The sequence below is a fragment of the Prionailurus bengalensis genome, chromosome F2, assembly GCF_016509475.1.
Source record: "Prionailurus bengalensis isolate Pbe53 chromosome F2, Fcat_Pben_1.1_paternal_pri, whole genome shotgun sequence".
NCBI classification, from domain to species: Eukaryota; Metazoa; Chordata; class Mammalia; order Carnivora; family Felidae; genus Prionailurus; species Prionailurus bengalensis.
In genome coordinates this window covers 69,149,083-69,166,754 of record NC_057353.1, presented here as the reverse complement: position 1 = coordinate 69,166,754, position 17,672 = coordinate 69,149,083, and the positions used below count along the sequence as shown (strand labels likewise).

The 17,672-nt window shown below is 41.7% G+C and overlaps 1 long non-coding RNA gene across 1 annotated transcript in view; it reads left to right on the top strand.

Annotated features, from left to right (window-relative positions):
- Positions 1-733: 733 nt before the first annotated feature.
- Positions 734-17,672, top strand: part of LOC122496097 — a 46,724-nt gene continuing 29,785 nt past the window's right edge. Inside the window, exon 1 of the long non-coding RNA XR_006300678.1 lies at positions 734-1,126. This is a non-coding gene — a long non-coding RNA (uncharacterized LOC122496097). The remainder of the gene's footprint in view (positions 1,127-17,672) is intronic.

The window sequence follows — 17,672 nt, the reverse complement described above, 5'->3', positions numbered from 1 at the left end:
CTGGTAAGAGTGCATGACCTTGCAGATGCTTCCCATTCAGAAATTTCATGGTTCTTTTATAATAAGGTGTATGTTAGGACCCATAGTAGTGGGGAACTCTGGTTAGCCAAAGAGAAGCATGAAAGAATTAGGTGTTTGGACTGTCCTGCCTCTCTCCAGTAGAAATATTAGTGCTTATCTTCACTCCTTTCCAGAATCAATCTTGATTCAAAGATCAACCCAGCGTAAATAGGGATCTGCCCTGTGCACTTACATAGTTCTAAATTGCAAAATCCCTACTCCTTTTCCAGGATCACAGACTAGAATTCTGATTCACTTCTCTTGAATATTCAATATACAAGAACTGTTTTTATCCCAGTCCCCTTGGTTAGAGCCCCTGCATTCTGTCTAATTACTTTCCTAAGCTTCTTACTGTCTTATGACATACTTCAGAAAAAAAAAACATAAATTTTTGAAGAAAAATGTTATAAAATATAATAAAAACTTATATATGCATCCCAGCTTAAGAAATAAAACACAACAGTGTAGATGAAACCTTTCATTTCTTCTCTCCTGAATACACTTCATATTCAATCCAGTGGCGATCACAATGAAACCTACTCAAAAATTCCGCTCCCCCTTTTTTTTCTTCTTTGACATGTAGGTATTACTATATGTGCCAACTTCCCTTGCTGTAGGTCAGAGCATGTGATAGAATTCTGGCTAAAAGAATGTGAATGGAATGGAAGTACACCACTTCCAAATCTAGCTCATAATCCTGAGTATTCTCCAAGCTCTTTCCTTAACTGGCTGCATAGAGAAGTTTCCAAAGTTCCCAAAGGAGGATGGGGGACAACAAGGAACAGAACTGGGTCTCTGAGTGACTGCATGAAGCAGTTTTTCACTACCAACTTCACTGGACTGAAACACGAATGAAGAGTGGACTTGTTTTGAGTTAGCCTCCTCTCACCAATAGACTAGTCATTTCCATGCAGTTATATAAACTTTTACCCCCTGAAGAGGAGTCCCCAATCAGCACATAATTTTCATGCTTTCCAACTTACAAAAATGGAACTAAATCGCATGTGTTTCTTCAGCATCTTATTTTTTTACTCACCATTGCTTGTGAGATCCTCCCATGCTACAGGTAAAGTACTGTTCTCTCAGTCTATTTTCACTGCTGTAAATTTCTCCATTGCATCATTTGTGTATCTATATCCCTATTGCTGGCTATTTAAATAGTCTCATATTTCTTGCTATTATAAATATTTTTTAATGTGTATTTATTTTTGAGAGAGAGAGAGAGAGAGAAAGTGTGAGTGGGGGAGGAGCAGAGAGAGAGGGAGACACAGAATGTGAAGTAGCCTCCAGACTCTGAACTGTCAGCACAGAGCCCAACATGGTTCTTGAACTCCATGGACCCTGAGATCACAACCTGAGCTGAAGTTGGATGCTTAACCAACTGAGCCACCCAGGTGCCTCATATTTCTTGCTGTTATAAACAATTTTGCTATGAACATTCTTATACCTACTTCTTTATATGTGTGCATGTGTGTGTGTGTGTGTGTGTGTGTGTGTGTACATACACACAGCTAGTGAAGATAGATAGATAGATAGATACCCCTAAGACACTTAATGAATTGGCTTTTGCTGCACGAAATCACTTCAGAAGTTAGTGACAACACAACAGTCATTTATTTAGCTCACAATTCTGTGGGCTGGCATTTTAGGTTGTGCTCAGGCTCTGTTGTTTTGAGGTGGGCTTTTTATGTTTTTATGATCAGCTTGTAAGATGTCTATTGACTGGTGATCTCAAATGGTTAAGCTGGGATTGTTCATCTCTGCTCTACATGGTCTTTCTCTCATCCTCCAGCAGTCTGGTTCAGCCTAGGCTGTCAAAGTTTTAAGAGCAGCAAGAACAAAAATTGTAAGGTCTCTTGAAGCCCAGGCTCAGAACTGGCCCAACATCACTTTTAACTTACTTTCTTGGACAAAACAAATCTCAAGACCAGGCTAGAATCACAGAGTGGGAGAATAAACTCTACCTCTTGATAGAGGATATGAAAAATATTGCACTGATTTTTGTAATCTATCACACCTAAGAGTACAATTTCTGGGGGTTCTTGGCTAGCTAATCGGTAGAGCATGTGACTCTTGATCTTGGGATTGTGAGTTCAAGCCCCATATTGGGGGTGGAGCTTATTAAAAAAAATAAAAATAAAAGAGTGCAATTTCTGGGTTGTAGAATATACATATGTTCAACCTTACTAGATTTTTCAGAAACTTTTTCCAAAAGGGGCTATATACCTTATTGCAAAACTAGCAGTGTTGAGTACTGGTTAAGAGCATGGACTCTGGGAGCCCTATAGATTTGCTTGGATCACAACAGTGCTGCCTGCAACTGTGACTTTTGCCAAGTTTTTCAAACATCTCTATCTCTTAGTTTTTTCATCTGTGAATGTTCTTGGTTGCAAGACTCTAGCCAGTTTAGGCATACAAAGACTTTATTGGAAAGCTATTGCTTGGCTCTCTTAATCAATTGGAAGCCTGCACAACCAGGCTTAGCATATGGGCAGAAACCAAGGCAAGTGTTGGGGGATATTGTTAGCAAAGAACTCAGCCAAGGCCAGTTTTTATTAGAGAGAAGAGAAACTCCCAGGCACTGGTCAATACTATGAGGTTCAGATGGACACATGACTTTGCTTCACCCCTAGTAACCCCTTTTGAAACAGCCTATAAAGAGGTCACTTCTCCACTTCTGTCTTACCATCCCACACCCAACTCTGAATTCTGTTTTCTACAGAGGCTCACACACCAGTGCGAAATCAGCTTAGCAGAGATCCACTAACCTGTCTCTTATGTTTTAGTGGATATTTTACCCTCTTTCTCTACCTTTCTCCTGAAAACTTGGCTGTTCTGTGTCTGTCTCCCATTAGGTGAAAATTCAGAGTAGAAAGAATCCCTAGAAACAAATATAAACCACAAGCAAACTTATGGCAAAAAGGGAAAGCTATACACTAATGGATAAATAACTTGCCAATGGCAGAGTTAACATAGAAATGGAAAAAAAATAAAAAGCTAGGTAAAAAAAAAAACAATGAAAAGGTTAACTGACTGACTTTTCTTATTCCTAGTTTATGAGTTGGCCATCCTGGAATTGTGTGTGTGTACATATAAATATATATGTATATGTATACAGATTACATATGTGTATAAATGTATACATATTATATACATATATACATTATATACACATGCATATACACAGATTATATATTATATTTCATATTGTGTGTGTATATATATGTATGTATGTATATGTATGTGTACATATATATATTTATTCTGTTTATTGACTGGGTTCCCCAGTTTTTGTAAGAGAAATTGTTACAAAATTATTAGAAATCATACATGAAGATTGCTGGGGATCAGTTTGGGAAATCAATGCATCCAACAAGCATTTATTGAGGATCAGTTATGTGCCAAATAGGACTAAAACTTCACAGGGGTTCACTGAGCTGACGATGTGATGGAGTATTCAAGGGGCTCATAGTTTGGGGTGGACTTGAGGAGAGAGAGTGAAATTAGAAAATATAATATACTTATGGATGAAACAAATAGGCTAACAGCAGTAATCAGAACTGACTGTTGAGATTTTTCAAGCTATAAAAGACCACTGATAATACCTAACTGATCGCATCAATTTCAAAAGATATTCTATAGATATTTTCTTTATTACATTACCTGCCAGGGACTCATTTGCATGCGAATATCTGCACTACACAAGGAGTCTGAAATGAAGAACATTCTCTATATTTAAACGTTAAGCAAATTTAACCCCAGAATGGTCCATATTACTTTAGATATTCTATTTCACTCTGCAAATATGGCTTTAACGAAAGGCTAGGAAACATCAGTGTGTGCCCTGGGCAGATGCCAGAGTCATCCCTCTGTCCCTCTGAAGGAGCCAGTACTGGTCCAGTCACTTTGCTGTAATTATTTCCTACCATTACCTCTTCCAAGAACTGTTCATTTTCTCCTCTGATGATTCTTCATCCACTATGGGGTGTTTGAAAAGAACTAAATGACATTAATTGTGTTTCTCACAAACAAATGCCTTTTCAGAGGACCATAAAACAGCAGGTGCAGCATCATTGGAGCGATTCCTTCAGATGGCCATTCTGAGTTTGGATCAGTTCTGAGTTTGGATCAGTTCTGAGTTTGGATTAGTAATGCAACCAGGCAAATTGCATCAGAATCCACTCTTGAAACTGCTCCTTAAAAAGACAATAACTGGGAAAACGTTCTCTTCTAGAGCTGTCAAAATTTGGGGTTATCAGTAAGGTATGTGTTACTGGCACATTAGGTGTGGGAGATGGGGGAGGGAGAGAAAGAGAGAGAGAGAGAGAGAGAGAGAGAGAGGGAGCCTTGCTGCTCCTCTGGGATCTTACAGGTGCTGCTGTGGACCCTCTAATGCTGAGAGATCTGTTACAAATGTGGCCACAGCCAAAAGCTGTGAGACTTTGCTGGAAAAGCAGGCATGAAGTCAGATACCTAATTCTCCAAAAAGAGTTCTAGTGTAACTCCATTCACTGAAGCAGGCTATTAAAACTAGCTCCTTCAGTGGCCAGAGACTTCTTCCTCTTATAACTTAGCTGATGACTGGGGTTCCCCAGGTGGCTCAGTTGGTCAAGCGTCTGACTTCAGCTCAGGTCATGATCTTGCAGTTGGTGAGTTCAAGCCCCTCATCACGTTCTGTGCTGACAGCTCAGCGCCTGGAGCCTGCTTGGGATTCTGTGTCTCCCTGTCTCTTTGCCCCTCCCCATTCATGTTCTGTCTGTCTGTCTCTCTCTCTCAAAAATAAATAAACATTAACAGAAACATTTAAAAAAACAAGTAAGCTGATGACCAAGAACACTAAAACTTTGATGGGTATAAAAGGCAAATAGTCAATTAAAATCACATTGAGTTTTTACAGAATTGTGAATGGTGTCAAACTGTCTTTGAAGTCAGAGAAACCTCATTTTCAGTAAAGACTTTAACCACACTTGGGTCTTGTGACCTTGAGAAACCGACCTGGGCTCAGTCTTTGTTTACTTATTTGTAAAATGGAGATAGCAATGTCTTCTCATTTATTGTGAGCATTCAATAAGACATCACGTGTAAAGTGCCCAGTATTTGGCAAATGCTCAAATTACATTTATGTACTCATTTACATGTGAATATCTACATCAAAGATGGAGTCTGACAATGACTCCCTTTCTATCCAATCCTTGCCTCTCCTTCCTGTGTCGAATTATTTCTACACTGTTCTCGGTGTTTGAATATCCCTTCCCTACACGCCTCTTTTCTCAGTCATATGCACCTCATTATAAATGAAGTGGGATCAACTCTCTCTCCCAAAGCTACATCATACGTATATTGCCAAAGAATAAAACAAAACCAGAGGTGGTTTTGTTTGTTTTCATTTGTTTTAAGGAGCTCAATCAATATACTTGCCAGATAAACACTGACATCAATGACGAAGCTCCCCAAATCGTTCTTCAATGAGTGAAGGTGATGGTGGCACTTGTGATGTGCTAGAAAAGCCAGAGTGGGGGTTGGGGGATGTTCATGGTGTTTGTGCTAATTCAAAACCGAAAACTTAAACTCTAGATAGGACAGTATGATTCATAAGTCTCTCCATGGTTGCTTGAAATGAGTCTTATAATCCATAGGTCAGGAAATGTCTTCATTTGGGTCCAGGAAGGGTTTGGTTTCCTGATTCTAATTCAAAATTCAAAATTATTTAGCAGCGCTAGCTGGTTAGTGCCTGCTGTGGTGAACACAGCATTTGGTTTCCATCTATTCTAGACAAGGTCTGCTATACAAGGAACATATTAGGGTTGAGACTACAGTGATCAAGGTTGGTGCTTAGGGAGCAAAATTTAAGGAGGAACTTGCTCTTGGAGTTGTGCTGTGTGGCTTGGCACAAGGAGCCACTGACTCCTTGTGTACTCTGTCTTAGGCTTTCCACTTGCCTCATCCGGGTCTTGACTCTGCTTTGAATACAATTGCAGGGACTTTAGACTTTACCAAGTACCAAGAGGGGGCATTTCAGGAAATGAGGCATAGAGTATTTCTGAGCTGAAAGAAACCTTAGATACCATCTCTATGCTATTTTTCTCATTGGAAAATGACAACAACTGAGGCCCAGCGCAGACACGTAAATTATTCAAGTCACAAAGATGACACAAGTCTTCTTGGGCTAGCTGGGAGCTCCTGCCTTCCTCAGCATGGAGTCTGATAGTGGTCATGGGATACTTCAACATCAGGCTTTTCATGGGTGCATTTTTTCCCTGATTTTATCAATTCTGGGAAAGCAGCCAGTGTGCAGAACTTTACCCTGGTTGGGTTGGGACATGCTTCCTTAGCGAAGGACAGTGGGTACATCGATCCCTGCCTTGGGGACAGACACTGGGCAGAGAAGCTTGAGTCCATCATCTCATTTCATCTTTACAATATCCCTGTCAGGGGGATATTTCATCTTTGAAAGCTGAAGAAACTGAACTTTAAAAACAGAACTAACAAAAAGCAGAATTGGGATTTGAATCCAGGTTTCTCAGGGACTGCATCCTCTCGAGATCTTTTGGGTGCACGTGACAGAAAATCCAACCAAACTATCGTAAAGCAAAAGAGATTTGTTATCTTACATTGCCACTGAGGCCAGAAAGATCCATGGCTTCAAGGTCGGCTACGTTGGTCATCTGGTCTCATCCCCCCTCCCTCTCCCAGTTCTCTCTTCCCTGTCACCTTTGTCCTCAGGCTCAGGTTTGACAATAAGAGGCTGACAGCAGTTCCTGGCCAAGATCCTCTCAAGTTCAAGTTCAGAAGAAAGAAGGCAAACAGTCTCTGCCTGCTGCTAGAGCCGCGGGTGGTAATATACCACCCGAGGCTCGTGATCTGACGATGCAGGGGCTAGTTTCTTCCTTCTGCTAACAGAAGATGAGTGAATGACTAAAGAGAAAAACCTGCCACTGACACTTCAGCCTCCTAAACCTGATGCCATTAATGCCATCCAAAAAGAGCACATAAAAACAGACCACTGGGGAACTGTACTTGAGGCTTAAGACTTGTAGCAAAATCTCCCTAATATTGCAGGCTTGTGCACAGTTGGGGCAGAGAAGAGGCAATGTAATGTAACCTCCTAAGTGTGGCATGGTGATGTAATTGAATCAGACTTCGAGACAAAAATAAATTGCTGTCACGTTTCATCAGTCACCAGAGAGCTAGGATGTAATATAAATGTTGACCTACAGATAAAATATGCATCTGATGTAAAGTCATCTCAGTTTCATTTCAGGATCATGTTAAAAATAAATTCACCAGGTGGCCCATTGGATTTGAGTCATCAGGTAGAAATGCCACAAACGTTCCATGAGTACTCCGGTGTGAGCTCTACCCAGTGGCAGGTGGGGAGGGAAGCTTCAGTTGGAGGAGAACCCAAAACAGGAGACTGAATCAGCAAGGTCGGATGCTAGGAAGATCGGGCTGAGGGTGGTATTGGGAGCCAGCAAAGAGGAAGGAGGTTTGGCCCTGGGTTCCGTGGGGCATGTGGCAGACACCTCACAGCCCCCCTACCTCACCAGCTCAGTGTGCACCCAGCTGCCAGGTCCTGCGTGTCTTTGCCTGAGGGCTTTCTTTCGCTGGAGACTCACTTCCATGCATGGCAGAGCAGAAGCATCCCATGCCAGAGGGATAACTCCTGTGCCACCCGCAGCCCTCACCAGTGATGAGGGAAATGGACGTCGGAGCACCGCCAGCTTCCTTGCCCTCTGTGTAGTACCGTAGGGACATATATTTCACACTGGCTCCCCAGGTTTCCTCTGTGGGATGAAGTTCCAGGCACCCATAGCGGCAACTGGCTTGATAATCCTCCCTGTGTTGTCTGTCCTCCCTTCCCCTTCTCACTTCTCCACTCTCCTGCTGGTCTTCACATCCCAGATAAACTACTTGCTCTCAAGCCCTTGCTCCAGGGTCTGTTCTTGGAGAAACGCAAAGATTGAAGATGGAAATGGCCACTACTGAAGATGAGAGTATGCGAGTTATAGGTTAGGCGATGCTCAGGGACCAACAGGTAACCTCATGTGCTTCATGAGCTCAGGGTTTGCCCCAGGAGGCAAGACGTGATTGTCCAGAATTCCAAAGGAGGCTCTGTCAAGTGAAGGGATTGAAGGAGGGTGTCCTGGCTTGGAGCCCTTGATAGATGTCAGAGAATCTCAACAGTGAAAGTCAAAGCAACTTCAGCTTCCGCTCTGACACTCTTCACCTTGCCCTTTGTATCACCTGCAGTGCTATTTCTTCCTTACTTGCTGTGTTGCTGCTGGTGATTTTTTTTTTTCCTCCTGTCTGAAGAATATTCATTCCCTTCTCGGCCACGTAAAATCCTCCTTTAAAACTCAGCTTCCCAGCCTTTCCGCAGCAGCGCATGCTTTCTCTGTAGGAGCACCTCCATATTGTACTGACTGGCTGTGTTGCACCCTACTCTCTCCAAATGCTCCCAGCCAGCCTGTGAAAGTCAGGAAGGCAGGAGCTGTGTTCATCCCAGAATCCTCACCCTCAGCCCAGGCATTTAGTATGCTTCACTAAATATTCAAAAGAAAGAAAGAGCGAAGAAGAAGAAGGAGAAGAAGGAGAAGGAGAAGAAGGAGACAGACTTAAAGTGTTCCAAGAGCCTGCAAAAGTATCAGCAAGTACCATTAGGGGAAGAAGGAATTGCAGACATACCCTTGAAATGAGGTTGGCAGCATGGCAGAATAGAAAACGTGTTTTTCTTCTTACTGCTACACATTGGGAATCATAGGGACCTTTTAGGGGTGGGGGTCAGAAGAAGCAGAGCACAACATCTGGTAGGAAAGAGCAAGGGGTTAGGAAAGAGCATCACCTAGGAGTTTGTGAGAAATGCAGAATTCAGACCCACCCAAACAGAGTCTGCTTTGTAACAAGATTCCCAGGTGGCTCCAATCTGCCAAATCGCATTAGCTTTTGAGATGCACTAGGGAGTCCCTGCAGATTTTGGAAGCAGGATGAGCTCAGACAGAGTAAACAAGGTCTTCTCCATCATCTGGGCAAACAGCACCTTTGAAATTCCTGACAGCCCTAAGATCTGCTTTCCATTTCTCTTCCTAATAAGGCCAGAGATGAACTTGACTGCATACTGTCAACAACTTGCTTTGTCACCTCCCTTTACAGATGGCTTTTGTGTGGGAAGCTGTTTGACAGAAGGGAATGGAGCAGCACAGCAGAGTGTCTTTTGAGTGTAAGGAGAGGTGTGTCTATTCTCATTAAGTCCTCCCTCTTCTATGTTGTCCTCCCCACCCCCATCCTCCCCCCTTCGCCCACCCCCTGGCCCAGTCCTCCTCCTTTCCTCATCAAATGCATGGAGATGACTCCTGGCATTCCAGGGGTCTGGAGAGGCCAAGGCTCAGATGAAATTAATGAAAGTATATTAAAAGAAAAAGGAATCCAGATTGAATTGTCATTTCATTTAACTTCAAATGTATAACTTTGTGCTCTCGTTTCAGAGACTAGACTAGACTAGGCTGGCTACCACAATAAAAGTTCTAACGTTGCATTTTTAGAGTAACAGTGATTTCAAAGCATTGTTTTAACATTTTAACATTTTAACGTTCAAAACATTATTTAACATCTAAACCTTTTCTTGGCTTCCCCTCATTCCTGAAATTACTACTTTTCCATCATTGTTTTATACATGGGCAAGGAAATGCCTCAGAAAATGTACCAGAGGCAATATATCAGACAATATTATGGCAATATCTTGACATATTTTTTACACTGTTGTATTAATCAGAGGGTTCACGTAGCATCTCGAGGTGACCCAATAGTAATCCTAATTTGGTTGTTTTGGTGGCTACCTGCATAATGTCAAGCATGTCTGCAAAGATCTTCTTCTCAGCAGCGTTAAAAAAAAACATTACTTCATTCTGTCTTTGTCAAAATAGCTTTGGGCTATATCTGTACGAAGCCAGCTATAAGTCAATTATCCACCTACCAGGAAACAGATATACCCACTTGGATCTGAGTAATTGAATTCTTCAATTTGCATCCAGATGTTTCTGTGTGGAAGCTGCCTATGACCAGGAAATATATACAATGTAGATCAATAACTTGATAGGATAGCATTATTTTAAATGCATAGTTTCCTCTGTACCACACCCATAAGAAGTGAAACTCATTGCTTAATATCTTGCATATAGTAGGTACTCAGTGGCATTATTGGGATGTGAGCATAAAGAGAGCAAGCGTGAAAATGGTACATCTATCAGCCAGTCTTTATATCCATTCAGTGCTTTTCTTTGAATAGCCTGCATTGATTTGAGTACATATAACCATTGTGTGACTTGATTTTAAGTGCCTTTAAACTTAAATAATGATGCTCTACGGGAATATGCAAATGAGATTCAGTTGAAGAGCATGAATGCTGATAATAGAAGAATTAATTAAGTCATGGGAGCTATCTTTGCCTCTATTTCAATGTGATAGACTTGGGCTGATCACCCTATTTGAACATATTGCCGGAATTTCTTTTTTAATGCCAGGAGAGTTCTGTATTCTGAAATAGAGGACCTCTTTCCAATTCAAACTAGACCAGGGAAGTTTGTGCTTGCGAAGGGGATTAGATTCGTAAAGGAGATGCTGTGTGAGTCCTCCCAAGAGGGGGAGTTTTTCTGGATGGAACCCTGGGCAACTGAAGAGGTATCGATGTCTGGACAACCAAAGATGAGAAGTGTTGAGAGGTCAGTAAAATGCAGTAGAAGGAAATTAAAATTCATTAGATCCCTTCTCTGGTGGGTTGGGGTTTGTTGATCTACAAATGAAGCCCTTTTTTTTTTCTGTGTACACATAATATTAATTAATCAAAACCTTTAATTAAGCTTTTATTTATATCTAAGAGGGAAAAAGGCACACACAAGCTTTGAGTGAGACAGACCAGGGTTCTACCCACATCCAGGCAACTAACATAATTTCGCTGAGCCTCTGTTTGCTTGTTTGTAAACTGGGGTTGTTGTGAAGCTTAAATGAGATCATGTACACAAACATCTGTCGTGACAAGTGCCTCGTACATGGTCATAACAATGCTGATATTTGTTCCCAAGCAGGAAACTTCTGTGATCTGTGTGGTATTATAATGTACAAGAAATACATATTTTGTTATTTAGACTACCAAACTATAGTCCTCTTACGTATTTAGTCTTCCTCCAGGGTTCCTGGCTCCTAAAACCCTTGGAATTTCCTGTAATCAAAGCAATAAAGACGTCTTTTGTTATGTTAATGACAGTAGTTTTTGGACTCCACCCAAGGATAGGGGCTGGTTGCCTGGAGTGCCTTGGTGATTGGAGTCCCACCCCCTACCCCATTTCTGGGGAAGAGAGAGGGACTGGAGACTGAACCAGCCAAGGCCAATATCTTAGTCAATCATGACTATGCAGTGAAGCCCCCATAAAAACCGAAACTACTAGATTCAGAGTGCTTCTGGGGTGATGAGCAAGTGGAGATGTGGAGAAAATGGCACATCTTCTCCACACTCTTTCCCTGTACTATGATAGGGAAATACAGGATAAAATAGGCAGAGAGGGAAAGGCCAGGACTTGAGGTCCCTGGGTGGGAAAAACACAGATTTGAAAACGATGCTGGGAGCATCTGACCCTAAGCAAACTCCCTCAGGCATAAGGTTCCTCTTAAGAATGTAATAGACACCACTTACTTTCCCTCAGGTTTCCCTCTGGAATTTGACCAAAGACCTGAGTAAAAATAAGCAGACCATAAAACTATGACCCACAAGGAACAGTATGGCTACAGACCACCCGTCATACAGTGGAACCCACTCGATCCAAAGGGAATGACTACAGTCGTCAAGCCAGTAAGGGTAGAACGTGAGAAGGAACACGGGGGAAGGGAAGGGGTCACCCCAAACCCTATAAAGCAAAGTCCCTTGCCTATAGTCCGCAGGTATTCACTTTCGAGCGCCCCCTCTCTGTAAAGACAGGTTTCATACTATTCTCACTTTCTGATCTTATACCCTAACAAACTTTGGCCTGCTGCTCATTTGTTCCGTGTCCACCTCTTGATTCTTCAAAGCGGCGAGGCAATGAACCCTGGGTGTTGAGGTAAAAAATCCTGCAACAATACCTCACCCTGTGTATCTCTTCATCTGGCTGTTGATTTGTTTCCTTTAATAAACTGGTCAATGTAAATAACTGTTTCCTTGAGTTCTGTGAGCCGCTCTGGCAAATTAATTGAATTTAAGGAGGAGGTTGTTGGAACCTCCACTCTGTAGGCTGTCAGTCGGAAGTATAGGTAGTAACATTCTGGGGCTTGCAACTGGCCTCCGAAGTCAGGGGTTGGAGACTGTCTTATAGGATTGAACCCTTAACTTGTGGAATCTGATGCTTTCTTGAAGTAGGTGGTGTCAGAATTGAGTCGAATCCTCAGCCTGCTGGTGTTTGAGAGAATTGCTTGTTGTGGTGTTTGGGAACCACCCTTGCCTTCATCATTGGAAATTGAGTCTGGAAACCCTAAGAGAATCTGCACTAAGATTACATAAATCCTTAACACTTTCCTAGGAAAGCTATGTGGTATCCTTCTGTTTTTGTTTCATTATCTATAAAACGTGGAAAATGGAAACACCTATTTTATGCAATTATTTTTGGAAATAGCTGAGAAAATACATGTAAAGAAATGATAACAATGTCAGGAACACAGTAAATCATTGATAATATTGGGTGTTTTAATTACTTTTACATATTTTTGACGGCCTCAGCCATATGAAAATCGATATGACTACTCAGCAATTGTAATAGCAGTAGTTGCCTTTAATTTAGTGTCTGCCGTGTTTGACCCCATTAAACACTGTAAATATATTTCAATTTAATCTTTACCACCACACAACAAGAGAGGTGTTATTCCCACTTTACATGAAAGGAAACTGGGGCTCAGAGTAGTTATGTAATTTATCTGAAGCTATGGGGCTGGCTAAGTTAAAGTGATATAGTTGAGATTTCTAATTGCAGAGCCAGTGTTCTTTATACCATGGCAGAAAGTGCTATATCAAGACATAGTGTGGGGGCGTCTGGGTGGCTGAATCGGTTAAGCCTCTGACTCCTGATTTCAGTTCAGTTCTTGATCTCACGGGTCATGGGTTGGAGCCCAAGTCGGGCTCTGTGTAGAGCCCCCTCGGGCCTCTCTTTCTCCCTTTCTCTCTGCCCTTCTCCTGCTTGCTCTCTCTCTCTCTCTCTCTCTCTCAAAATACATAAATAAACTTTAAAAAAAGATGTAAGTGTGACTCTGGATAAGGAAGCACCATGGCTTATACATACTCTATTGTAAGTGAAGAGTAGCAGATAACTTCTGGAAAAAAATATTTTATTTTATTTGTAATTAAAAAAATTTTAATGTTTATTTATTTTTGAGAGAGAGACAGCATGAGTGGGGAAGGGGCAGAGAGAAAGGGAGACACAGAATGTGAGGCAGGTTCCAGGCTCTGAGCTGTCAGCACAGGCCTGACACAGGGCTGGAGCTCATGAACTGTGAGATCATGACCTGAGCCGAAGTCAGACGTTCAACCATCTGAGCCACCCAGGCACCACTGGAAAAAATATATTGAATAGGACAGAGAAGAAAAGTTGTTATCCCTGTACATGTGGAAGGTACGTATGAGGCTGGGGCTGGTGAGTGCAAGAACAAGGGAAGGCAAAGGAAGAGCTGAGAATTCTGAAAATGAACTTGGCTTGTATATAATAATATTGGATTGAATATACCATGGTGTTTCTATGCCTTTCAAATGACAGCATAACTTAGTGATTAAGAGGAAGCTCTGAAACCCCGTGGGACTTTGTCTGGGTTCAAATCCTAGCTTTGCCTCTCATCAGTGGTGTATTCTTGGACATGTAATTTTTTTTTTTAATTTTTTAATGTTTATTTATTTTTGAGAGAGAGAGACAGAGCATGAGCAGGGGAGGGGCAGAAAGAGAGGGAGACACAGAATTTGAAGCAGGCTGCAGGCTCTGAGCTGTCAGCACAGAGCCTGATGCGGGGCTTAAACCAACGAACTGTGAGATTATGACCTGAGCTGAAGTCGGACACTTAACCCACTGAGCCACCCAGGCGCCCCATTGAACATGTTATTTAACCCCACCTTCCTTTTCGTAAGATGGGAATAGAACCCTAACCATCATTATTATTACCTCAGTAAACATTGCCTACCTCATGTCTAAGAAATTCTTATTTGACTCATCTGGTATGGAACCCAGGCATTGCCATATTTAAAAACATCCTGGGGGTGGCCTGGGTGGCTCAGTCAGTCAGTTGAGTGTCCAACTTCAGCTCAGGTCATGATCTCACAGTTCAGTTTGTGAGTTCAAGCCCCTTGTTGGGCTCTGTGCTATCAGCTCAGAGTCTGGAGCCTGCTTTGGATTCTGTGTCTCCCTCTCTGCCCCTCCTCCCCTGCTCGTGCTCTGTCTCTCTGTCTCTAAAAAATAAATAAACCTTAAAAAAACAAAAATAAAACATCCTGAACTGATTCAAATATGTAGTCAGGGTTGACACCCATCAACTGAGCATTAGAATATAAGTTATTGGCAGGTAAGGCTGTCTTTTTTTCTGGCGTTATGGCCTCAGTGTAGTTCATTGCACAGGACACAAGAAGTACTCAATAAAAGTTTGATGCATGACTAATAGATGAGTGCATGATTGGGCTTAGATTCAACTCTGAGGTTTGATTCTATGTCCAGTGCTCACTCTACACTCTATAATGATACTTGGATATTGTTAGATGACTGTTACTCTCCTTGGACAATATGGCTTACCCTCAGTTCTTCAGAGAACCCAAGCCAAAAATATAAATTTGTTGACTCACTAAATTGAGGAATCCAAGGATGACCTACCTTCAGGCATGGTAAGATTCCAGAGCACAGATAACCTCATCATGGCTCTGGTTTCTTTCCCTTCTTCTCTTGGCTTCTTTTCTCCCTTTGACTTCTTCAGATATACTGTTCTTTTGAGATGTCATGATAGCATCCCCTGTGTCTGCTTAGCTCAGGGCTCTGTGTTAGCTGTTTCATCCTTGGAGTCAGAGGTAGGGGCTTAAAGTCCATGGACTGATGCCCAAGAGAGAATCAGAGTTTCACTATCAAAGAAGAATGATGGCCTCTTGACTACTAAATCCAACAAAATAGATGGAAATGTCTAGAACTCGGCTATCTGTACATTTTCTAGGAGAAATGTGATCATTTTAAGAAGAATCTACCTGTCTTCTTTTGAGGAGACCTACTTCCATATTGTGTACCAGTCATGCTGCACAATAACAAATGGCTGTTCCCTGTGGTAAATCACTTTTGTTAGTGTCCTTGGTATCTGACCCATTCATCCTAAAAACCATCACCTATGATTATATCATATTATCTATCACCTGGATCCGTCATACTCAAAATAACTGAGGGTGATTTTGTCCTGCAGGAGATAGTAGGCAATGTCTAGAGATATTCTTGACTGTCACACCTTAGGGGATAGGTGGTACTGGAATCTAGTGGGTAGAGCCCAAGAGTGCTGCTACACATCCTACAATGCACTAAATAGCCACCCACAATAAAGAATTACCAGCCCCAAATGCTAATGGTGCCGAGGTTGAGAAATCATGAACTAGATAATTATAGTAGCTTAAACGTTCTCTGTACCTTTATTCTCTTTTCTTTCTCCAGTCTTCTGGTCCACCGAAGTGGTTTTTGTAAAGTACACATCTAATATCACTACCCTCCTATTTAAGTAACATGTAGCTCTTCTTGGTGATAGAAACTACAAATTCTTCATTATGATTCAAGTCCTTTGAAAATCTGACTCCAGCTTTCAAACCTTCTTTTTCCTATGTTTCCCATATACAATATGCACTTAACTGCCTAGATGTTTTCTTTCTCTTATGGAACAATGTATCTGTGTTGACCACACCAGGCTTTCTTTCCTTTTATGTCTTCATGGTATTTCTCCATACCTGAATTGCTATTCCCACTTTTAGTTCTTATTTTTCTGTCACTCATTCATTCATGCAGTGGGTATTTATTGAATGTCTGCCTTTTGCCAGGCACTGTACTAAACCATGCAGATGCATTGGTGGATAAGTCACCGTCAGTTCCTTTTCCTGTGAGCTTAGAATTTAGCAAGATAGACAAATAAGTGATGTGATAATGGAGAAAGGACAATGGGAGCATGTAACTTGGTTGAAGGATGGGATTAGAGAAAACTTCCAGGAGGAAGTGATTATTAAGCTGAACTATAAAGATACTTAGGGTTAGCTAAGGGTTGGCCAGGTAAACAGGTTTGAAAGTGTCTTTACCAACCTACCCAGACTTCAAGGCCTTATTCGTATGTTAACTTGTACTTGGGGCCTTCCCAGATCTCCCCAGTGGAGATTAATTCCTTCTGTTTGGTTCTCATAGCACCTTCGAGGTCTGTTATAATATTTATTACCATCTGCCTTGCATTATGTATTCATGGTAAATATGACAAGTGAACCCACGGTAAATATTTAAATTGAAAATTGCCAAACTGTGCAAAGGATTCACAAGCAATGTTCTCTTATTTCAGAAAGACAGTTTGAATACCGTGAAGTAAAATTTTCATGCTCACCAGCAAAACAGCTCCACCAAATATCATAAATATATTTTTAGAAGGAAGTTATTCTGGTGCATGGTATTGGAACTGGACACTGAGAGATGTAGGAGACAGCTTGCCCACCAGAGTTCAGGCTTTGCTATAATCAGGGTAAAGCCTAACCTACATACTCATTTACTCAGGGATATTGGTTGAGCACCCTGCTGGGTACCAACTGGCAGTAATTGGTATGAAGAATATACTGCTGAGCCAAACTTACATGATTCTTATCCTGTGTCTAGTAGAAGACAGACACTTAGCAAAGAGTCATGCAAGCAGATGTATGCTTACTAATTGTAATGGGTCCAATGAAGGACCCCTTCAATTATAGACTCTGATGGGTCCAATGAAGGTACCATCAAGGGGTCTGACTAGGAGATTGACTTGGTGTATGTGTGGGGGGAGGAGTACAAAAGAAGGTGACACTGGAACTGAGGTCCAATCGTGAACAAATTTGGCCGGTGAAGGGGCAGGAGGGAAAGAAAATATCGGAGAGAGAAAACATACGAGCTAAAGGAGCACGCACAGAAAGGAGCACCGTGAATTAGGGAAACTGAAAGAGCTCTATTCTATATAAGAAAGTCAAGGAGGAGTGGATCCTGAGATGAGGCTGGGGAGATGAGGGAGAACAGTACACAGGGCCTTTTAAGCCATGAAAATTTTGGGGTTTTATTCTAAGTAATGGGACCGCTTTGGATAATTTTAAACAGCGTGACAGGGTCTGATTTGCATTGTAAAAGACCACTCTGGCTACAGTGTGTGGGGAACCAGAAATTGTACTTGTAACGCACCCTGGAAACTTGCTCCTTTAATGACCCTCAGCGGCTATAAACGTCAGAGCATGACATGTTTCATAAAATAGCTGAGTCATTTAATACAGTCATAGCAATAACAAGCCCTAACCCTTTCTACTGAAGAAAGAGAAAAGGAGTCTAGAAGGAAGGCGGTGTGATTTTTCAACTCTCTGACTCACTTTTCTCTAGTAGTAGTAG